The 23829-nt window shown below is 46.8% G+C and overlaps 1 long non-coding RNA gene across 2 annotated transcripts; it reads left to right on the top strand.

The window, feature by feature from the left end:
* The first annotated feature begins 253 nt into the window (after positions 1–253).
* Positions 254–19452, top strand: LOC121825837 (uncharacterized). Of its 2 annotated transcripts, none has more exons than XR_013047980.1 (2): positions 254–1246; positions 18767–19452. It is a non-coding gene; the product is annotated as an uncharacterized LOC121825837 (long non-coding RNA). The 2 variants fall into 2 exon arrangements; XR_006068183.2 differs by having other exon boundaries at positions 254–1696.
* Positions 19453–23829: the final 4377 nt, after the last annotated feature.

Below are 23829 nucleotides of genomic sequence, written 5' to 3'. Positions count from 1 at the left end.
TGTAATTCGAGACAGGGTTTCTCTGTGTGGCTTTGGAGCCTTTCCTGGAACTCACTCTGTAGCCCAGGCTGGCCTCAAACTCACAGAGATCGGACTGCCTCTGCCTCCCAGGCGCTGGAATTAAAAGCGTGCACCACCACCACCTGGCTGTAATTTAGGTTGTTTGTTTTTGTTTTGTTTTCGGAGACAAGGTCTCTTGAAGCCCAGGATGGCTTTAACTTGTCACGTAGCGTAGCGGGGGTGGAGGGGGGTGGGGAGGTGTGACCTTGCATTCCTGATTCTCCTGCCTCCACCTGCTGAGTGTTGTGATTACAGACATATCTCATCATGCCTGAGGGCAGTGTGGGTTCAAAAGTTCCAAGGAAAGATCTGGGCAGAGATGCCGGAGGGAAAATGGTGATAAGAACAAATTGTATGAATTTTCAATAGTTAATCAGAAATCTCCTGACTTTGGGAATCTTCTACTCTAATAATTGGACATAAATTCATGAACTTGTTCCACTGGAGAGAAAAACGCTGCCGCCCTGGGATTTATGGAGTTGCCCTACCCTCTGCAGACAGCAGAGGGCCTCATTAGCACAAACTCAATGTCCCTGGCAAACACATGAAAAGGGAAGTTAGCCAAGGTTCCAGAAGCACGGTAAAACTTTAACAGAACTGGGCAAGAAAATTGACTGCTCAGCTTAATTCTGTTTAGGGAGGAAAAAAAGGACAATGGGGGTTGGACAGAGCGTTCTTATTGTTCCCCTCTTTGTGGTTGAAAAGTCTTCTAAAATCCCTGCGTTGTTTTCACTACCTCAGCTAGTAATCAGGAGGGATCCTCGTTAGGGTCGCTAGGCTTGCAAAGGAAAGGTTTTGGGAGAAAACATAAAAAACAAGACTTACAGATAAAGACACTGAACACTGTATTATTTTAAATGTAATTGTCTTAAAGACAGGGGGAAAGGGAGACTGACTGGGAACTTCAGTACATAGGCACCCCAGCTTTTCTTTTTTGCCTCATATATCCTGGCCTGGGTGCCAGACAGGTTGCCAGATACGCCAATGGGCACAGAGGAGCGTCCAACAGAATCCAGCTTCTCTAGGCAAGGCACCAGGAAAGAGGCAGCCTGGCAAGACAGGACACTTTTCAACACGACTGCTCTGCTGCAGCAGCCAAATACCATAAAGAGAAATGGCCCCAACTCACCCAGGCCAGTTCGGACCGAGTGACAAACCGAAATTCCCACTCTGGTCAGGATATGAGGTAAGTTCTCTCACCTGCGCCAAGTTTCAGAAAAGTGCCTTGTACGGAGGGGCCTTTTAAATAGCAAGGCCAACACGGCTGGGCATGGTGGCGCAGGCCTTTAATCCCACCACTGGGGAGGCCAGAGGCAGGGGAATCTCTGTGAGTTTGAGGCCAGCCGTCTACAACGTGAGTTCCAGGACAGCCAGAACTACCCAGAGAAACCCTGTTTTGAAAAACCAAAAAAGAAAAAAAAAATGAATGAATGAATGAATGAATGAAAAAGAAACAAGGCCAGGCAACACTCATACTAACGTTTTCTTTGTCGTTTTCTGTTTGTTGTTTGTGTTCCTGAGATGCGTTTAACCGGATATCCTGGTTTTCACTGGGTTATCCTAATTTTAAGTGAATCTTGATCCTGAGACTGAAGTCTAGCAAATTGTCACCATCCCAAGCGTGGGCAAGGAAATGGTAAGAAGTTCTCTGGAGGCAGCATCAAGTGGGTAGGTCCTGGGCGCCCCTCCCCCCACCTGGATGGCTGCTTTTGTTTTTGTTTTTGTTTTTGTTTTTGTTTTTGGAGACAGGGTTTCACTGTGTAGCCCTGGCTTGATGGCCGCTTTTTAAAATTCTCAGCAGATGCATGTCTTGCTCCCTCTTGCTCATCTATCCTAAAAGTCAATTATGGGAACAAAAAAAAGAAAAAAAAGGAGTTCAAACTCATGTGTCTTCTCCAAGGAAGATTGCTGTGGTAAATGTCTCTGGCAGGATTGTTATGTGGAGTAAATGAGATAAAGCAAATGGGGAAAAAAAGGCCCTCAATACCCAGGAGTTGTTCAATAAATGTTCTTTTTCTTCTTTCTTATTGTAGCCCAGGCTTACCTGGAACGCTGTTTTCATTAAAAATTCATACAGTACATCCTAATCACCATGTCCTCTCCCGCATCTCTGCCCAGATCTTCACTTGGAACTTTTGATCACCCTGCCTAGCTCTCTGAGCGTGAGATCACAGATAGCACAGATGTGCATGCACCACAGCACTGGGACACCGAGTCTCTCTCTCATCTCTCTTCTGCCCTCTCCTGCTCGCTTCCCCTCCCCTTCCTCAACAAAAAAAATCTCACCAAGCAGTCCAGACTGGTTTTGAATCCACGATCATTCTGCTTCAGTGTCCTAAGTGCTGAAAATAGAGGCATGCATGATGGCCATCTCACTCCCCTTCCCTTACTTGAACATTAAAACTAATGTTTGGACATCCTCGCCCTGCCTTTGGCCCAGGGATGAAAACGCCTCTGACCCTACGAACCTTGAATGCCATTATTAGTTTAACAATCAATGCTTCCATTAAAAAAAATAAACCATGTTAATGCAAATCCAGGCAGTATGAACTGGCAAGGGGTAAAAAGGAAGTCTCTCTCTCTCTCTCCTGTCCCAGGCTGCAGTTATCTACTTCCCTCCAGTCAAGTGCTGTTACCAATTTATTCTTCCAGAGACATTCTATGCATGCATATGCCTATATATAACCTTCCCCCCCTTCCCTCCCCTCATGTGAGCAATGGATTCCCTGTTCCATACCTTCACATGCTATTTTTAGCTTCGAGCGGCCTGGCTTTACTAGGGTACTGACCAGTGGTTGATCCTGAGGGTACTTAGGAAAAATAGCCCTTTGAAACTTGTTGCTACCGCTATTGGAAGGATGTTGTCAGGATGTTGTTCATTGTATCCCACAGCATCCTCTCAGAGGCCCCTGGGAGGAATTCCTGTCTGATCTTAGTACTGAGACCAGTTGCCCTTCTGAGCAATTAGTATTTTTTTTTTATCTCCTGGACATTGTGAATTGTGTAACAGCAAGGTTTCCCCTTCCTGTTGGCTGCTAGAAAGCTTAAAGCCAACTTTTGCCCCCCCCCCCTTGTGGCAGCATGGCATGCGTTTGGAGCCTTGTGCTTGGGTGTGCTTTGAGTCCACCTCCTGTTTTCCGACCTTTAATCTATGCCATCTTAACCTGTCTCGTGTGTCTTTATAAGGTATCTGAAATCCTTTAGGAAAGGCCATGTGCTTGGGATAATGAGTTGACTGCCCGACTGTTGACTCACTGCCTCCAGCCTATATGCTCCTCTGCCTTAACCCCCCCTGGATCTTTCTAGCACTCTCCATACTCCCCTCTGGCTTGCTTAGCAGTGCTATCCCCCCTCCAAACTTTATCTCCTTGTCCTTCACTGCTTTGAGGCTTTGATGGAAGCGACATGTTTGTCACTGTCCCCTCCCCACCCCTATACTCACTTTCACATTCATTGTGCACAGTTGTGCTTGTTTTCATCATTCTAGAACAGAAATTTTGGGACTTGGATCTATATTAGGATCATCTTTTAAAATTTTGTTTAAAGATTTATTTTATGTATATGAGGTGTTTCGCTTGCATGCATGTCTATGCACCACATGTGAGCCTGGTGCCTATAGAAGTCAGAAGAGGATGCCAGATCTGGAACTGGAGTTATGGATGGTTGGGAGTTACCATGTGGGTGCTGGGAATTGAACCAAGGTCTGCTGGAAGAACAGCAAGTGCTCCTAACTGCTGAGCCATCTCTCCAGCCCCCATCACATTAGGATCATTTACCATCCACCCAAGATTAAAGACTGCAGCTTGCAGCTAGGCAAGCAGTGTATGTCAAGCTGGACCATGCTGAAATGAGTTCTTTATTAAATTCCTAAGCCATATGCATTGAATATGCAGGGTGGTATGCCAGCTCTCCGAAGGTTGAGGCAGGAGGATCACAAGTTCCAGGTCAACCTGAATTTCACAACAAGAATCTGTTCAAAACAGCAACCAAATGATGATGAATGTTTCAAAGGAGTTGTATACCATGGAAACCATCCCTTAAAGTTAGAAAGACCAAAAAGGCAAATACTCTGCAGAAAAGAGCATGAAAATCCTACAGAAAAATTAGGATTTCTATGTATCCCAGCTTTGTCATGAGCAGCAAAGCAATATCCACTAACTCCTTTCTGTTCCTCAGCCTTGGGATTCATAATTCATAATAAACAAACAAACACCAGCCTGGTCTACAGAGCTAGTTCCAGGACAGCCAGGGCTACTCAGAGAAACCCTGTCTCGAAAAAACAAACAAACAAACAAACAACAATGAAAATCAAACACAGTGAGAGGATGTCAAGGGCCCTCTGCCTTTGACAGTTTATGAACAAATACCCGCCAGGCTGCTCTTGAGTTCTCTGTGTAATCAAAGACGGCCTTCTGATCCTCGTGGCTCTGCCTCCCATGTGCTGGGACTGGCTGCAGCATGCCACCCCAAGTTCAGTAGTCCTCACCTTTATGGCTGGCCTCTATCCATTCCTGCCTGGGCCCTGCTGTGGGGAGAGTGAACCCCCTGGCCTCATCTGCCTACAAGACCAGGCTCCAAACAGTTGGATGATTCTGCTTCTTGACCACAGAAGGGAGCCTTGCAGTTATTAATTTTTCCAAGCTGGCAACAATGCTCCTATGGAAATTCAAGTTGACCCTTGTAGGAAGTTTAAGGGGAGGCCAGGCAGAGGCTCGGACAGGCCCACTACTTAGCTGATTGCTTTGTCCTTCTGAGGTGCCAACAGCAGGCAGAATGGCTCAAGAAGAAGCCGTTTCTCTGTTAATAGCTCCAGCCTCATTAGAGACGACAGTACTCCGCAGTAAGACAATAGCAGCAGCCTCTTCCTCAGAGTGGCTTTAAAACAATATTTATTTATTATATACAATGTTCTGCCTGCACATAAACCTTTATGCCAAAAGAGGGCACCAGATCTCATTATAGATGGTTGTGAGCCACCATGTGGTTGCTGGGACCTCTGGAACACTAGCCAGTGCTCTTGACCTCTGAGCCATCTCTCCAGCCAGAGTGGCTTTTTTTTTTTTTTTTTTTGGAGACGGGATATTGCTATGCAGCTCTGGTTGGCTTTGTACCTGCTGTATAGCTGAGGCTGCCCTCAAACTCCCCACAATCCTCCTGCCTCAGTCTCCCTAGTGCTGAGATGGCAGGAATTGTGTGTGTGTGTGTGTGTGTGTGTGTGTGTGTGTGTGTGTGTGTGTGTGTATGTGTACACCAAGCCAAGCATTTGGAGTTCAGAAGAGAATTTGAAAGAGTTGGTTCTCTCCTTCCCAGGGATCAAACTCATATCATCAGGCACAAGTGCCATCTCACAAGCCTGCAATGTTGACTTGAAATTGATATGTTTTGCTGGGTTTGGTGGCATGCACTTGTAATCCCATCACTTGAGAGGTGGAGGGAGCCACTGCTGGTGGGAATGCAAACTTGTACAGCCACTCTGGAAATCAGTATGGTGGTTTCTCAGAAAATTGGGAATAAGTCTTCCTTAAGACCCAGCTATACCACTCTTGGGCATATATCCAAGGAATGCTGATCATACCACAAGAGCACTTGCTCAACTATGTTCATAGCAGCATTGTTTGTAATAGCCAAAACCTGGAAACAACCTAGATGCCCCTCAACTGAGGAATGGATAAAGAAAATGTGGCACATATACACAATGAAGTACAACTCAGCAGTAAAAAAACAATGATATCATGAAATTTGCAGGCAAATGGATGGATCTAGAAAATATCATCTTGAGTGAGGTAACCCAGACTCAGAAGGACAAATATAGTGTGTGCTCACTCATTAGTGGATACTAAATGGGAGGGAAGGGATGGCTTGACTGCAACCCACTGTTCCAGAGAGGCTAGCTAACAGGGAAAGACCCTAGGAGGGACACATGGATGACCCAGCGAAGGAGAAGTGGATGAGATCTACAGGAGTGGACTAGGTGTCGGGGTGTGGCAGAGGGCGAGGAGTGGGGGATGAGAACATAGGGAAATGGGAGGATTGAGCTGGAACAGGGACAGAGTGGGAGGGCAGGGAGGAAGATACCATGATAGAAGAGAACATCATGGGAATAGGAAGAGGCAGGATACTAGGGAGGCTCTCAGGAATCCACAAGGTTAACTCCACCTTGGTCTGCTGGCAGTGGTCCAGAGGATGCCTGGACTGGTCTACTCTGGTGACCGGTCTAGCGAATAACCTAGCTGTCATCATAGAGCCTTTGTCCAGTGACTGATGGAGGCAGATACAGAGATCCACAGCCGGGCACCAGGCTGAGCTCCGGGAATCCAATCGATGAGAGAGAGGAGGGATTCTGCAGGCGGGGGACGTCAAGATCATGATGGGAGGACGTGCAGAGATGACCGGCCACACTAGTGGAAGCCTATGAACTGTGGACTGGTGGCTGTGGAGCCCCCATGGGACTGGACTAGGCCCTCTGGATATGGAAGACGGTTGTTTGACTTGAACTCTTTGGGGGTCACCCAGGCAGGGGGATCGGGATCTGTCCCTGGTCTATGGGCAGGCTTCTGGGAATCCGGTGCCTGCAGTGGGACGCCTTGCTCATCCTTGGTGCAGTGGGAAGGGGCTTGGACCTGCCTAGGCTCAGTGTGATGGGCTCTGCTGACTCCCCATGGGATACCTTGATTTGGGAGATGTGAGGATGCGGGGTGGCTTGGAAGAGAGGGCTGGGGGTGGGAGGAGGGAGGAGGGAGGATCTGTGTGTGGTATGTGGAGTGAGTAGAAAATTTCTTAATAAAGAAAAATGAAAAAAGAAGAGGTGGAGGAAGGAGGCTCAGGAGTTCAAGATAACCCTGGGCTAAATAACAAGTTCAAGCCTAACCTGGGCTACATAGGAGACTGACCCTATCTAGTTAAAAAAAATATGTATTTTGGAATACAAACACCTTTTGAACATGCAAAATCCTAGTATATACGTGAAACCTGAAAATATTCAGCATCCTTATTCATGAGGGAAATGTAAACCAGAAAGTCCTGCCTTCCTGTGATCAGAATGACTATCACCAGGAAAACAGACTGAAAAGATAGCTCAAGCAAACATAAGGACCTGAGTTCAATTCCCAAAACCTAAGTTTAAAAAACCAAGCTGGGTGGTGATAGCGAACACCTTCAATCCCAGCACTTGGGAGGCAGAGACAGGTGGATCTCTGTGTTCAAAGCCAGCCTGGTCTACAGAGTGAATCCAAAACAGCCAGGACTACACAGAGAAACCCTGTTCAAAAAACAAAAAGAAACAAACCTACTGTTTTATACAATTAACACGCAAGTAACAAGCATTTCAAGCTTGTTTTTTGAGACAGGGTTTCTCTGTGTAGTTTTGGAGTGTATTCACTCTATAGACCAGGCTGACCTTAAACTCACTGAGTTCTGCCTGGCTCTGACTCCCGCGTGCTGGCATTAAAGGCGTGTGCCACCATTGCCCACCTGGCAACTTTGTTTTTTTAAACTAGTGTCATATATGCTACAGATGCCAGGCTAACCTGAAATTCATGAGTGTTCTGCTCCTGAGTAGCAGGTGTGAAATTACATGAGTGTTGCTGAATTTCAAAAGTCAAAATAGACAAATAAATAGAAGTTTTACACGTGTTGTCATAATGTCCATCCTCCTTTTAAGATTAAGTGATTATTTTCTCAACAATATGAAAGACCCATTCGTGATTGATTACACTTGTGTCTTATTGTAACACAACAAGACTGTCCTATCTGAAAACACAGTCAGTTTTCAGATAGGACGTCAACAATTAGGTCCACCCAGACTCACTGGAAAGCTGCAAATTTTCTCACAGTCTAGGGTTTTGGGTATCTTCTCACTTTTCTTTCAAGGACTGGATCTATATACATTGGAACAGAACCAAGCTAACTAGTTTCTTTTGGGCCATCAGCCAGAAACTTCTTCAATTTTTTTATTTTTATTTTATTATTTTTATATGTAGGGATATTTGACCTGCATGTATGTCTGTGTAACACTTTTATATCTGGTGCCCAAGAAGGCCAGAAGATGGTGTCAGATTTCCTGACACTAGAGTTACAGACAGTTGCGAGCCACCATGTGGGTGCTGGGAATCGAACCCAGGTGCTCTAAAAGAGTACCCAGTGCTCTTAACTGTTGATCTTTGGCTCCAGCTCCAACTTCCTCAATTTCTGAACCACACACCAAAATACCTGCATCTTTATTCCCTCCTCAGCCATCCTTTTTTTTTTTTTATTTTTTTTACAACTCACACATCATTCCTCAGACCTTTAATGTTTTGCCTGTTTAACAATTGACTCACAGATGTGAACATACAGCCTAGATTTTCCTCTGGACTTCCAGGCCTGTCCATCTGTGTCCCTGACCGGACAATCCATCTGGATGTCTTCAAAATTACCTTCCTATCGAAAACAAGAGGCCCGGTGGTGGTGGCAGCGGTGGTGGCGCACGCCTTTAATCCCAGCACTCGGGAGGCAGAGCCAGGCAGATCTCTGTGAGTTCGAGGCCAGCCTAGGCTACCAAGTGAGTTCCAGGAAAGATGCAAAGCTACATAGAGAAACCCTGTCTCAAATGGGGCTGGAGAGATAGCTCAGAGATTAAGAGCACTGACTACTCTTCCAGAGGTCCTGAGTTCAATTCCCAGCAACCACATGGTGGCTCACAACCATCTGCAATGAAACCTGATGCCCTCTTCTGGCCTGCAGCCATACATGCTGTATCCATAATAAATAAATAAATCTTAAAAAAGAAGAAAACAAGAGAATCTCCATGCACACGGTTTCCATAACTTCCTTCCCATTCACTCTAAAAAGAAGTTCATTTTTAGTGTATTTCATTTAGATTCCGCCCCCCACCACTTCATCAATACTATTCTTGGCAAAGTCCCTCCAGTCAAACAACCTCAATGGTCAATTATTTGCCCTCAACCTCCTAGGTTTCTGGGCCTCACTAGTTACCCACTCCTTGACACCTGCTTCCCTCAGCTTCAAAGATGCCTTCCCATCTTCTAAATCATTGTTTGTAGTGGTGGAGGTTGGACAGAGCCTCACACATGCTATGTAAGAAAGCACTCTACCACTGAGTTATATGGGCCTCGTTTTAGGGTTGGTTTTTTTTTTTTTTGAGATTTTTAAATTTTTTTTTTTTATTTTATAGCCAAGTGATGGTGGCGCATGCCTTTAATCCCAGCACTTGGGAGGTAGAGGCAGATCTCAGTGAGTTCGAGACCAGCCTGGTCTACAGAGTGAGTTCCAGGACAGCCAGGACTGTTTTGCAGAGAAATTCTGTCTCAAAAAAACAAAACAAAACAAAACAGTGTGTGTGTGTGTGTGTGTGTGTGTGTGTGTGTGTGTGTGTGTGTGTGTGTATGAGTGTTTTGTCTGCCTGTATGTATGTGCACTATGTGTGTGCCTTGTGCCCTTCAAAGCCAGAAGAGAGAGGATGTCAAATCTCCCGGAAACTGGAGTTAGGGATAGCTCTGAGCCACTGTGTGGGTACTGAGACCCACATCAAGGTCCTCTGCAAAAACAGCAAGTGCTCGTAATGGCTGAGCCATCTCTCTAGCCCCCTCTTTTTGTTTTGTTCTCCCCTTAAAATTGTAAAACAGGGTCTTACTTTGTAGTCCAGGCTGGTCTTGAACTTGTGGTTCTTCTGGGATTACGGACATGAGCACCAAACTCAGCATCCTAGTTTTCCTGCCTCATTGTCTGTTCCTGCTCTGTCTCCTTCATTAGGAATTCTTAATGTTCTGATGTCTAAACATTAGTGTGTGCCTCCCTGCACTTAACCTTAGGTGAACTCAGCCAGGCTGCTCCCTGCTGAATCCACTCCACACCTGCTTTCCCAAGCCCAGACTCACAGAGTCAACTGTTTACATGCCATTTATTTGCACTGTGGTATGGTCATCACATGAGATCAAAACCAAACTTAAGTTTTCACCCAAATGAGACTTCCTACCCCAGGAAAAGGCACTCACCAAATGCCCCTAATCAGAAATCTAGAAATCCACTTGACATCTCCCACTTTGAGTACTCAGTCCATCTCTAAGTCCTTCCGATTCTGCTCCCTGAACTTAGTTCTAGCCAAGTATGTTGGCTAAAGCTAGTAATCCCAGATGCACTCAGGGAGCCAAGGCAAAGGGGTTGCCACAAAATCAGAGCTAGCCTCTGCTACATAGTGAGCTCAAGGCCGGCCTGGGATACATAGTAGGACTCTGTCTCAGAAATCAAATGGAATAAGCACAGCCCCATTCCTGCCGTTTCTCAGCATGGCAGCAGGTTTTCCTCCTAAGCCACCATGCTCTCTTTCCTGGATTCCTAATTGGCTTCTCCGCCTCCTCCTTTTTTAAAAGTAGGTTCTGAATTTTGAAATTTAGATTTATTTTATTATTTTACACATAGGAGTGTTTTGCCTGCATGCATACATGGATACCATATGTGTGCCTGGTGCTGGCAGTGGTCAGAAGAATGTGTCAGAGGCCTGGAACTGGAGAGTTCCAGACCATTGTGAGCTGCCGTGTGGGTCCTGGGAATCAAACCCAGGACCTCTGTAAGAAAAATAGGTATTCTTAAATGCAGAAACAACTATTCAGCTCCTCTGCAATCTTCATCTATCTGTCATATACCACAAATAATGTCAACTTCTCCCTACTCAGAATCCTTTAATGTGCACATATAGTCTACTGCCATCATTTTCTATGTTTATTTTATTTTGCAGTACTGCAGATTAAACCCAGGGCCTCAGGAATGCAGGGCATGTGCTCTACTGTTTAGCTACATCCCCAACAGAATATCCATTTTCAAACCTATCTGAGGGTAGGGTGTTTTAAACAATAGAATGTTTAGGTAGTTTTGTTTGTTTATTTGTTTTTGTTGTGTGTGTGAGTTGTTGTTGTTGTTGCTTTTTGTTTTTAAGCCACAATTTCTCTGTGTGGCCCTGGCTGTCCTAGAACTTGCTCTGTAGAGCAACCTGGACTCAAACTCACAGAGATAGTCCTGCCTCTCTCTGCCTTCTGAGTGCTGGGATTAAAGGCGTGCACCACCACCACCTGGCTGAATTTTTAGGTTTTGAAAACACCAAACCTAATTTATAGACACAGACAAAAGCTGAAGCTTTTAACCTTGGAGAGAGGTACAGCTCCTGCAGCCTTGTCTGCTCAGCCTCTTGTCCCCTGTTTGTCCCCTCTTTCCCTCTGAGGACTAGCAGCAGCTACGACCGGAGTCCCCCGGAGGCAGCTCTGTTGAACTCGAGTGCTTCAGGGGGAAAGGCAGCTGAAACACGGCAAGACAGATTTCAGACTCTTACAAAACAAAGAAAGCAGCAACCATAAGCAGGGGCTTTCTCATGCTCCGGGCCTCCCTTCTTGGCTGCATGGTGTCTGTCAACTCCTTAAGCTTCGGCTGCAGCCGCCCTCTGGCGTCTCCCTCGACAACCCCCCAAACACCAGTTTTAGCCTTTAGTCCATAAACTTCCTGTTCCCTCCCTGTCAAGCCTTAGTCCCAGATCATGACCATAAAAGTCAAAACAGCCTTGAAAGTCTTCCTTGAATCCTCCAGGAGGATTTGTGGGCATGGAGGAGTGGGGGTGGAGTCTGCAGGATATCTCATTATCTTGGTCCAGATGCCTCAAGGGCAACCATCTTATTTTTCTTATCTCTGTGTACCACGAAGCCTGGTTTGTAACAGGTGCCCAATCAATGCTTGGAGAATAGCCCAGGAAGACTGAAGCGAGATGGTCTTGACACTATTAATAGACCCTATTAATATGGTATTTTAACCAACAGGACACACGCACTAGATATGGCTATCTGCAAAGATAAGCAGAACTGCACTGTGCCTGGTTTCTTGTTTCCTAGCATAAACAATGTATCCCCTCTGTGACAGGTTCCTGAGCGGAAAGGGAGGTTTCTTAGAGGCAGCTGCTGTTGGCAACTTTCTGGAGTCAGTCCTGGCCCTTAACGGGAGCCCAACAGGACCCCCAGGTTATTAAATCCACTGTACTGTAGTGAGGGGTGGCTGTGTGAAGGATGAGGACATTCTCTATGTTCTTTGTACTGTTTACACTCGCTTAAGCAAAGCATTTCACTCCCCAGTGGGAGAGGTGTTGTCCTAGGAAGGCCATCAGTACTGGGGTAGGCAGTAGAGAAATGATCCCATATAATTCAACGCCAGTCCTCCCTGGAACTCTTCGGAAATAGCACCTAGAATCACCCCCATGGGTTTTGTGAGCAGGAGAACTTTAGGCGCCCATTCCCATTTCTTTACCGTTAACTCTGTACCAGATCCTTCACTGATGCCCCTGTGCTTATCATTTAGTCCTCATAACTACTTAGGGTAGGCATCATGATTACCATTCTCATCTCACCAATAGAGAACCTCAGACCTAACCAAGTCAAGTGGACTTGCCTGGTCTTACACAAGGAGAGAGCCACGCTCTAGGTTCCGATATTCTAGCTGCAGAGTCCATGTCTACCATCATGGCATCACACTGTCTCCCATTTACCCTGGTCCATTGGAGAGCCAACAATGACAGCGACTAGGTATGAGATGATCTTCAAGGGGAGAGGGCATGACCAGAATGCACAAGGCAGAAACACGGCAGAAATAATGAAGCCCAGAGATGCTCACCATTCAGTTGATTCTGGGGATCATTGACAATGGGAAGTGAAAGGATACAGCAAAGCTACATACATACACCATCTATGTAGCAATGGTGCCATATGAATGAAAACAGGGCCAGGGCTAAGTAGAAAACTGTGAGAGCCAAGCCACTAGGCTGCTTCAGGGAATAGGTAAGTGACTCTCCACCATGCATTTATAAGGCTATATGAGAAATAATTGAAATCAGACATTTGGTCATAGGCTTGTACACCAGTACTTTTCACAATATCCCCAAAGAGGGGGGCGGGGGGGGGCGGGGGGACACCAAAAGTTCACCAATAGATGGAAGGACAGATAGCATGTAGTATAACCATGCAGTGGCATATTACTCAGCCTTTGACATATGAACAACATGGATGGACCATGAAGACTATGCTGCATAACAAACCAGACACCAAGGGAAAATACTGTATGATTCCAATAATACCTAGAGTTATCAAATCCATAGGGATAGAAAATAAAGTCATAATTACAAGGGATTGGGGAGGGCTATGGGAAAATACTAGTTAGTATACGTAGTTTTAGTTTTGCAAGATGAGTTCTAATGATGGATGGTTGTAATAGTGGCATGACTATGAGAATGTACCTTAATCACTCAGGATCTACTTGAAATTTTTCCAGAATTCCCAGAACCTGAGGATGCTCAATCTTATAAAATTGGCATGGTATTTGCATATAATAAACCTATGCACATCCATCTAGCTGTGCTGGTGCATGTCTTTAATCCTAGCTCTCAGAAGGCAGAAGCAGGAGGATCTCTGTGAGTCTGTGAGTTCAAGGCCAGCCTGGTTTATATATCAAGTTCTAGGACAACCAGGGCTACATAGAGAGACCCTATCTCAAAAACCATCAAGCAAGCAAACAAACAAACCTATGCACATTCTTTTGTGTGCTTTAAAAACCATCCCTAGATTATTTATAATACCTATTCCGAGGTCACTGACATCTAAATAGGCATTCTATTGTATTTTTTTAGGGAATAATACAGAAAGAAAGTCTGCATATGTTCAGGACAGATGTAGTTTTTCTGGGTATTTTCAGATATTGGTTGAATGCGTGCATGCAGATGGTACAGTACTCAATGCCCCTGAGGTATGCACTTAACATGGCCCAACAACTGACAAAAACAAACTAAATCACTCAACAGCAGCCCGGTTCACAGAACAGGTGTGCTTTGAAGTCCAGAGACTCAGCCTTAGACGACAGCAAACCGTGACTTGGACAAGAACGGCAGTAATCAGAAATTGCTGAAGAGGGTGCAAGAGAGCTCTGGGACAGTGAGTTTCCTCCCCTTCCCTCCGTCCACGTCTTCCCAGGCAGGCTCTGTGAGCCCGGTGCCTGTGTGAGCCCACAACCTAGCCTGACTCAAAGCACAGCCAGCCAGTTTAGCTTAAGCTGTTGGGTATGGCAGAGCTCCCAGGGAACCCTGGGGAATCCCTGCAAAAGAGCAAATTTACTCCTAGCTTCTCCAGTGAGTGCGCCCCTCCTCTCTGAGGCTCAAAACACTATTCCCCAGTGAACACTGCAAATAGGTGCTAGTCTGCCCTCACTGGTGGCCTCTCGAGGGGTAAAGAAAGAGGCAGTTCAGAACTGAAGGAAAGGTCATGTTCTTGAGCAGGGGACGCGTTCAAATCCTGATTCTCCCATATGGTAGTGAATGGCCTTGTACACAGTATTTACTTTTTTTTTTCTATCTCTCTGTTTCCTTGTCTGCAAAATGGGGTTAATAACAGTTTCCAGCAGGAGGGAAGACAATCTCAAAATTGTTCTAATAGCTGCCCAATAGTAGTAGCCCCAGCTCATAATCACAATGCTCAGGAGATGAGATATGAGAGTTGCCAGGAGTTCGAGGCTAGCCTAGGCTACACAGCAAAATTCTGCACCACAAATCTAAAAGAAGGGGTGTAGGTGTAACTCAGTTGGTAGTTTCCTTAGCATGCATGAAGGGCTGGGTTCAGTCCCTATACAGCCTAACTGGACATGGTGGTGCATAGAAGTAATCCCAGCACTTGGTAGGCAGAGGCAGGAGGATCAAATTTCAAAGTCATCTTGAGCTGTATAATGAGTTCAAGGCCAGCCTGGAATACATGAGACCCCATCTCAAGAAAACCAAAACAAACACTGGAAATTTCGAATGCAGCTCAGTTGGTACAGTGTTTGCCTAGCATACAAGTTCTGCATTCAATTCATAGCACCACATAAATTGGGTATGGGGATCCATGACTGCAGTCCCAGGACTCGGGAGGAGAATTAGGTCAAGGTTATTCTTAACTACATAGGGAGCTTGAGGCTAGCTCAGGCTACAGAAGACCCTGTTTCCAAAAATAGCTAAGGGTTGGGCAGACAGCTCAGCAGTTAAGAGCACTTGCTGCTCTTTCAGAGGATCCTGGTCCAATTCCCAGCACCCACATGGCAGCTTACAACCAACCAACCATAGCTCCAGTTCCAGGGGATCCAAGGACCCATGGATCCTTAGGACCTTCTTCTGTTCTCCGTGGGTACCAGGCACACACACACGGCACACATACATTCATGCAGGCAAAACACTCATACGCACAAAACGAATCAATCTTTTTAATCTAAGAATTGTGTGGTTTTAAAAAGATATATGAAGTGCCAACCTTAGTGCCTGCATGTAGGATGTGAAATGTGTCAGCTAGGAATGCCCCATAAAGTGGCAAAGTCGTCATGATGATTAAAAGCTCCAAGTACCCAGTACCCTCTGGGCCCTCAGTTAGGGGCGAGCTGGTCATAATGAAGCAATAACTATGGAGGCACCAAGGCAAGAAACTTGGCAGAGGAATGTGGAGACACTGAATGCTGGCACAGAAAGGGAAGCCATATATGGGAACTTGTGGGGGGAATGGCAGTCAGGCGCCCTCGCCCTTGAGCCACATCCTGTGGCTCAGGTAGCCCTGCAAGAAGGCCGGGGAAGGGAGGGAAAGAGCCAGGAGCAGGAGCTTTTGGCACACTTGACCTTTGACTCATGGTACACCTCAGGGGCGGGAGGAGGAGGTGGTGGTGGTGGTGGTGGTGGTGTGGCTCCACCTTGGAGCCTCAGGTGCCAGCTGTACAGTAACACATTCTGTTTCAATTCCTCCCAGCTCAGTGTCTAAGCTTGTTTTTGTGGCTGGCGAGGAAAAGCATGGGCGGGGCTCCGCTGCACGGCACCAGCAACCACAAACCCGCCCCCGGACTAGGGTACAGAATGTACCCAGACTACAAACCACACCCTTGTGGCTTGGGGAGGCCCCGAGGCCGACTGGGGAACTGTCACACTACATTGTTTGAGAGCCTGTGCCTAGCAACCGGCTTGGGATTCCTTAGTACTCAAACAATGGGATATCCCAAAGGGTTAGGACTTAGTCAAAGGACAGTCTGCCAAAGGGTCGGCCAGGACCAAAGATGCCTCTGATTGGAGAAGAGGTCCATGGTCCTCTGACACTCTCCTGGAACCACATTGGCTCTGGGACTAGCCTAGGAGAGCTTCCAGCCTAAGCCGTTGTGAGGGGACACCCCAAAGAACAGCCAGGCTTACCAATAACCCCAAAGTAGGGGAACAGAGTCTGCCTCTCTTCACTTGCCCCCATCATCTCCCAGGAGGCATAAGGTCCCTGCTGGGACCTTTGGGGAGGGTAGAAACAGCTTCTCTAATCCCAATGTGACTTGGAAATGAAAGAAGGCTGGGAGGGGCCAAACCCACAAGAGCTAGGAGAAACTTCCAGTAGGACAGGTCAGAGGGAGGTCCTGTGAAACCAGGATGAAATTCAGTGGGGACTAATAATGCAACAGAGTCAGTAGGGACAAAACCCAACAACATAATCTGGTTCAACACAAATAAGGAAAACACCACATAAGGAGAACGCTGGCCGCAACTGACTACGAATCAGCTTCAAAATAGAGCACAGTTCACTGATGTGGAACACACTGTCCACACCAAGTATCAGGCCACGTATTTGACAAGCTTGAGTATACTTGTGCAGAAACAAGCCTGGGGTCTGAAACCTGCCCCAGCCATCATCAGTCGTAGATTTGATGAGCTCGTGCTTGGTGACAGTTTAGTCTTCATGAGAGAGCTGTGTCCGGAATCCGGGGGAAAAGGACAAGGTTAAGATTAGGAAGAAAGATTGGAGGAGGCAGGCAATGTGGCGAGGCAAAAAGAGCCAGGCCTCTGTCACTTAGTGATCAGAAATGATGACTCCTTTCAGCTTTAGGTTCTTCGTCTTTAAAACCAGGATGAGGCTTGGATAGTGCTGGTGCACGTCTTTAATCCCAGCATTCAGGAGGCAGATCTCTATAAGTTCGAGGCCAGCCTGGTCTACAGAGTTAGTTCCAGGACTACACAGAGAAATCCTGTCTCAAAAAACCAAAAAGCAAAACAAAACCATAATGAATATTACTATGATGATGTTGGTTTGGTTTTTTCGAGACAGGGTTTCTCTGTGTAGCCCTGGCTGCCCTGGAACTCACTGTTCAAATCAGGCTAGCCTCGAACTCACAGATCTGCCTACCTCTGCCTCCTGAATGCTGGGATTAAAGGTGTGCACCACCACCTCTGCCCAGCTAAATGTTGGTTTTCTTAAGACAGAGTCTCACTATGTAATTCTGGCTAGTCTGAAACTCACTATGTAGATCAGGCTGGCCTTGAACTCACAAAGATCACCATCCCCAGCCTCCTGAGTGCTGGGATTTCTAAAGGTGTGTGCCATCATGCCTAGACCCATAATGATTATTATTAATATTTACATGATTCCCAAAACATAAAGCACCAAGTGCATAGTAGGTCCTCAACCAATGTATGTCTTTTGTGAGGAGAGAGAAATAAGGTGAGAAGGTTTTAGGAGGCGGTTACTAAGCAGTCCTTTCCCCACATCTCTAGCAACCAGAACAAGGACACAGACTATGGTTGTAGTTACAGTGGGCGCTGGAGGGAACCCAGTGGCCATCGGAACTTGCCAACTGCCACTGAAGAGGCTGAAATAGCCCTCAGGCAGGTTTTGTTCTGCTTGAACAGTGTGTCCCCAAAATCTGAACTAGTTGGCCACCTTTTAAAAAGTGGAAGATTTTGTAACTGCCCTGGCAGAAGAAGAGACATTCTAGAGACGGGGAAGGTTGGGGCCTGGTGGCAGCCAGAGAAGGAAAGAAGAGAGTTCATAGAGAGGCCACAGCTTGTCAGACCACCTCGAAGGAGACACCAGAGCCCAGACAGCTACCGGTCAACAGTGGGCAGGACCACGCCTTGCTGGGGATTGCTTGGAAATCCGTACCTTTTGCCCTCTACTGAAAACCTAAACATCTTGCAAGGACTCTGAAGACAGACTGGTGGAGTTACCAGACAGACCCCTTTATTTGTTCCTCTTCCTGTTGTGGCTACATTAAATACACCTCCTGTCCCTGGTTTTCACTATTACTTGTCTCTTCAGTGTGCATTTCAGGAGAATGATGGCGGCGCCTAGTTTGTTGGGCCTGCCAGGGTTTGAGCTTTCACCCTAAAACTCTGGTAAAAATTCCACCCAGGTGTAGTGGTGCATGCCTGTAATCTGAGCATTTGGAAGGCTGAAATGGGAGGTTTGTCAATTTGAGACCAGCCTCATGTATACCATCGAGACCTTTGATCTATCTATCCATCTATAAGATTGTGCACAAAAATCCATTTATAAAACCTCTCTTGAGAAATCAGAAAATCTAGTAATGCTGGACCTTCATGTCCACTGAACATTGGTTATGGGAAGGGAATAAGGTGGTGCTGATGTTGCCAAAGTGTCGTGCATGTAGATGCAAATATGCCAAGGAGACAAACCCTTTGGAACAGGAAGTATGATAATGAGTGCCTGGCTGAGGAGTAGAGGGAAATGGAGAGCAGCTGCTAATGAGGCTTTTTTCTGAAAAGGATACAAATGGAACATGAAGTAATGGTTGCACAAGCTGTAGATATGCTAATCACTGTGGAAATGTAATTTTCAAAGATAAAATTTAAGGTATGTGAATTATATCTTAATAAAACTAGTGTTTGTTTGTGTTTTAAATGCAGGTGCTGATTCAGCAGATCCAAGCTGGAGCGTGAGCCTTGCCTTTCCCCCATGCTAGGGAATGAAAGAAATCCAGTGCCTCAGGTACACGGGGGTTGCAGGCAAGACCCTGCATTTCTGATGAGCTCTCAGGTGTGGTGCGGGTTGCTGGTATGCAGGGCTGGTTTCTACTTTTGCTGCACATTCAAACCACCTGGGCAGTTTTTTAAAAAAGAATCCTTTTGCCTAACTTCCCTGTCCATCACCCAGCATGTCTGTTTTCTCTCAAAGCACTTGCTTTATGGCAGGAGAGAAGATAGTTGAAAAACAGACACGGTGCCTCTCTCTGGCTACCAGGCTATTGAAACACTGAACCCCAAAGAATTACAGTTTCCCCAGGAAGTCCAGCTAGGGAAGGAGAAGTACTGAAGCCCTGATGGCAGCAGGAGGAGGAAGTCGCCTCCTAGGAAGAGATTGCACACAGTTCTGACAGCTTGTGGGACTACCTTTTGGGAGAAACTGGAGCCTAGACAATAACGGGTCAGTAATAATAGCCTTGCCGCACACCTTGGCTGACTACTTAGCTATGCATCTCTATTGCATTCTGCTTAAACCTAAATCTCATGTCAGAACTCCAAAAGTTTGAGAGGTCGTCTTTATTGATTCCTTTTCCCAGTGTGGCCACAGTGAATAAATCTTCATTGTCTGATTCTCGCTGTTGCTTGTCTTTTTAATTGACATATTGGGGGTGGGAGTGGTGAGTCCAACTTGTCTGCGAGGTGAGGGCCCGGGCTCTGACCTTAAAAACACTCGGTGGCATGCTGGAGGTTCTGCACCCTGATGCCTGAAGAGCTACCGAGATGAGCTCGCTTTGCAGCAAAGTTTGGGAACCATCCACTTTCTGTTACCCCACCCCCACCCCAGCCCCAGCCTGGGCGGCAAGGCATTTGATCCAACAAGGCTCCAAATCTCTCAGCTTGGCTTCCACAACCCTGGCTGCCTCTGCGAGGCTCCCAGCTCAATGCCTCTACCCATCCTTTTTCTAACATTCTTAGTTTAGGCCCTTACTCCCCTGTCCCCCAAGTCCCTTACTAATGGAGCTTGTTTTATTTCCTTGGGCATCTCTGAATGCGGGCCTGTTAAACACATTTGGAAAAATCTTAGGCACTTCAGTCCTCCCTGCAGCCTCTCTTCCCCAATCCAGTCATCCAGAACAATCCAGGAGCCGCAGGCTGGGCGGGCCACCCAGAGCTTGCCAGGCCCGCCCTGTCTGGCGACTGCATGGAAAGCCACATGCCTTCCGCCTCCCGGCTAGCCACTGAACCTCGTGGGGAGCCATGTGCTGCCGGTCACCCGGGAGGGGCAGCCCGACTCGAGAGCGCCGTTTTGGAAGCCACCAAGAACCAACCGCAGTGACTTTTCAGAGGCCCGAGGGAGGGGAAGAAAGTGGGCAGGACAGGGGAGGAGAGCTCGCAGCAAGGATGTCTGGGTAATTTATTATTGCGTGAGAGTGTCTCGGAGAAAGCAGCCCTGACTGAGGTCCAGACGTGGGCAAGTCATTCCAAAGGAAAAGAGGTTATAACCACAAAAAGAAAGAACATTTCGTACTGAGACAGCTGGGCAGGGCCAATGGAAAGGCCCCCAGCCAGCCTTGCTTTGAAAGTGCTTCTGCCATTGCCTAGATGTTTTTGTAAAACAAGGCATTTCTTCTTTTCTCTGTCAACTCTTTGTTTTCTCTGTGAAGACGCCTTGTGTCTTCAGCTATTTGTGTCTTTCCCTTTACTCTTTTGGGCTGTCCCTTTTCCTCGAGCTTCGAAAGCAGTTAATGAGAGTCTACCTAGAAGGTGCAGTAACAGCTGAGGAAGGAAACTCCAGTTCAATGGAGGACTTGGTGGCTGAAGGTGTCCTAAGTGATTTAACACCAGGGATATTTTCACACTTGCTTTTGATAATTCCTCTCAAGTTCAGTGGCAAGTGCCAGAAGCTAGTGGAAAGTTTGGAGAGCAAACAAATGCCTCCACCCAAGACCCTTTCTCTTTTCAAGACTAGCTTTGTCCCTTGCGTTTTCAGGGTTTGCTGCAAACTGGGGCGCATGTGTGCCTGCAGGAAGCTTTGCAGGGTGGCAGTCTATGTGGAGGTCTATGCAGGTGGTGATCTTTAAGTTTCTTGTTCCTTTCACACAAGTGGCCAAAGAGCCTGCCGGAGAGGAACTGTGACCCCAGAGCAGACCAACTTTGAGCAGGGAGGGTCAGAGTTGAACATTCTCAGAAAGTTCTAGTCCTTCAGCAGCTGCCTTCCCACCAGGAAAAAAAAATCGCTGACGGGACAAAGTCAGCACCTCTGCTGCCCCACCCAGCCTTGCCAGCTTGCTCTTGGCCCCTGCCCTTTGCCTTCTGGCTCAGGCTCCTTCTGAGACAATGGCACCAGAGAAAAGGCGAAATGCAGAGGTGTACAGGGCAAGTGGCTCGGAGTTAGGATGAAGGCCCCAGGACAGCCACCATCTGTCTAGCAAGAACTGGGAGCCTCACAGAGGGATTTTTGAGGAAGGTTGTAGCCTGGCAACAGTGGCCAAAAAGGGTTGGTCTGAGTTGGGACCTTGGGAAAAAAGAATTCAATGAAGGATTAAAGGGGAGATAATTTTAATAGCTAACACTTATTAAAGGCTTACTAAGTGTCAGATGCAAGGCCAGATGCTTAACACGAATGATCTCATTTAATTCTCTTAAATATCTTTATTATTATCACCGCGTTATTCTTGGGTAGTGGAAATTCTGGCTCAGAGAGGTTGGGTAGCTTGTCTAAGGTCTACAGCCGGTAAAGGGAGAGTGAGGCCTAGTGAACCGCTTGTGTTCAGAACTACTACTTTACAACATAATCTCAGGCAGCCTCTTCCCTGCAAAGCTTCAGGGACACCAAAAAAGATACAGGTCTTGAGAAAGATCACTGCATGCAACAGATCCTAGAGAAATGCAGAAACAGTTTTGGGAAGGGTTGTGCCTCACCAGTGCCACCTATGAGGAGGAACCTTGCCTGTTCTCTGCCTCCTCCTCTCTTGGCCAAATCCATGTGTAGATCCAGCCCTATGCAGCACAGAGGATCATGGGCTAGTGACGGGTTTTGAGGCTAGTTGGAACGGCTCTGCTAGAGCTCAGTAAATCAATGCACAGAAGACGTCTCTGTCTTCTTGACTTTCATAGCCCCTAAGACGATGAAAGAAGCTCGAGCTAGAAGGGTGTGCTAGGGACTCATGACAGCCAGGCCTGAGACATGGCATCGGTTCACGGACTGTGCTGGAATGCTCTCTATGAAAGGCCAGCACTGTTTTGACACCCGTTGTTTTCTTCTGTGCAAACCTTTCTCTCCAGATTCCCACAGGCGGCCTTCGGAGTGTTCTTTGAGATTGCCTTGTATCTGGCCTAGCCCTTCTAGCCAGGGACAGTGATTCACCCAACCCAGAACATTCACATCTGCTCAGGAGAACACTGTGTGCTCTGGACTGGTGCCGGAGCCCAAGGGAAAAGGGAAGTGTGCAGGACCAACAGGCCAAGAGAAAGTCTGGGAGGGTTCTGCTATGGCAGCTGCACGAACGCTTCCACCTAAGCCTGACCTTCTTCCTTTGGGCGTCAGGAGGCCATGGGGACTGTCCCTGGGTCCCAGCTGTTCTTGGGGGCTGTTTTCCAGCAGGTAGCCCCTCTATTCCTCTGGCTCCTAACATGAAATCCCCTTTAAAGGTAGCCTCAGCTGGTTTGAAATGCATTGCCTCTGCATCCCGCCATCCTGTCTATGTCCATTGCCTCTACCATAATTCCGTCTCCCACCCTCTTCCTCATTCTCACAGCCTCCAGCTTTCCTCCCCAAAACTTTATGTGCCCTCAATACTACCTAAGGCGTCTGTTTGAAAGCTGTCTTTGATCCTGTCAGTTCCACAGTGAAAACCTTTCAGTGACTTCTCATCACTCCAGGACACAGGGTAGACATTGGGGTGCAATGCTCGGAATTTTCACAGTTCATTCAGATCTTGCTTTCTACCACCATGAAGATACCAGATAAAAAAGAAATGTTTCTGTAGTGTAAATGTGTCCCTTGCATTATATGCCATGCTGCCCCTCACCTTGGTGAATGAAGCCTTAGCATTCAATCCCTTTATTGGATGACATCATTGGCATCCAAAGTGGCTCCAGAGCCCCCAAGCTCTCTTTCTTTGAAACAATTTGTATCAGTCACTTTTGTCACTGCTGTGGCCAAATGCATGCCTGACCAGAAGCAAGTTAATGAAGGGAGGTGTTAGCTTGGAACATGGTTTAGGAGAAGATAGGCCATCATGGCAGGGAAGGCTTGGCAGTGGTAACATGAGATGACTAGTCACATTGCATCCTCAGGAGTCAGGAAACAAAGAAAGATGATTGCTTTTTCCTTCTCCCAGGACTCCACACACAAGGCAGGTCTTCCTTCTCAACTAAACCTTCTTGGAGATACTCACAAGCATACCCAGAGTGTGTTTTCATAGTGATTCTAAATCTAGTCAAATTGACAATGAAGATTAACTATCCCGTACACATCATCTTTCCCTCTATCCCGAGGCGCTACTTAAGCCAGTCTTGGATGGTATAATTCCCAGTCTTGAGCAAATTCTCCTGCCTCTCTCCACCCTCCCTCCCAGTTACTCCTGCATGATGCTTTCCATAGCCATCTGAATGACAGTTACTCCCTCTCTTCCTTTCCTGGAATGTTGACGCCTGACATTATTTGATCATGCAATGTTTTGCATTCCAGCCTGTGGGTCTATGTGTCTTCTTGACCAGATTGCAAGTTCAAAGAGATTAAGAGCCATGCTTCCTCCTTTTATTCTCCACTCCTGGCATTACATAACAGAACTTCAGTAAATGTAGCTTGCTCGATAGTTTGTTTCCCCTCTCATAAGACTGTGGACTTCCGTTAGGGAAGTTCCTGGACTGAGGCTTCTGAGTTTGAGGCTAGTTAGGACACCAAAGTGTATGGACACTTACAATGTAGTGTGAAGTGGGTGTGGAGTAGAGCACGTCCAGGAAGCAGGGAAGTGGTGGGCAGAATTGGATGTTGAGGAATT

This window comes from Peromyscus maniculatus, chromosome X (genome assembly GCF_049852395.1).
Source record: "Peromyscus maniculatus bairdii isolate BWxNUB_F1_BW_parent chromosome X, HU_Pman_BW_mat_3.1, whole genome shotgun sequence".
Classification (NCBI taxonomy): Eukaryota; Metazoa; Chordata; class Mammalia; order Rodentia; family Cricetidae; genus Peromyscus; species Peromyscus maniculatus.
The sequence above is the reverse complement of the archived record's forward strand: the minus strand, read 5'-3'. Positions and strand labels throughout refer to the sequence as shown.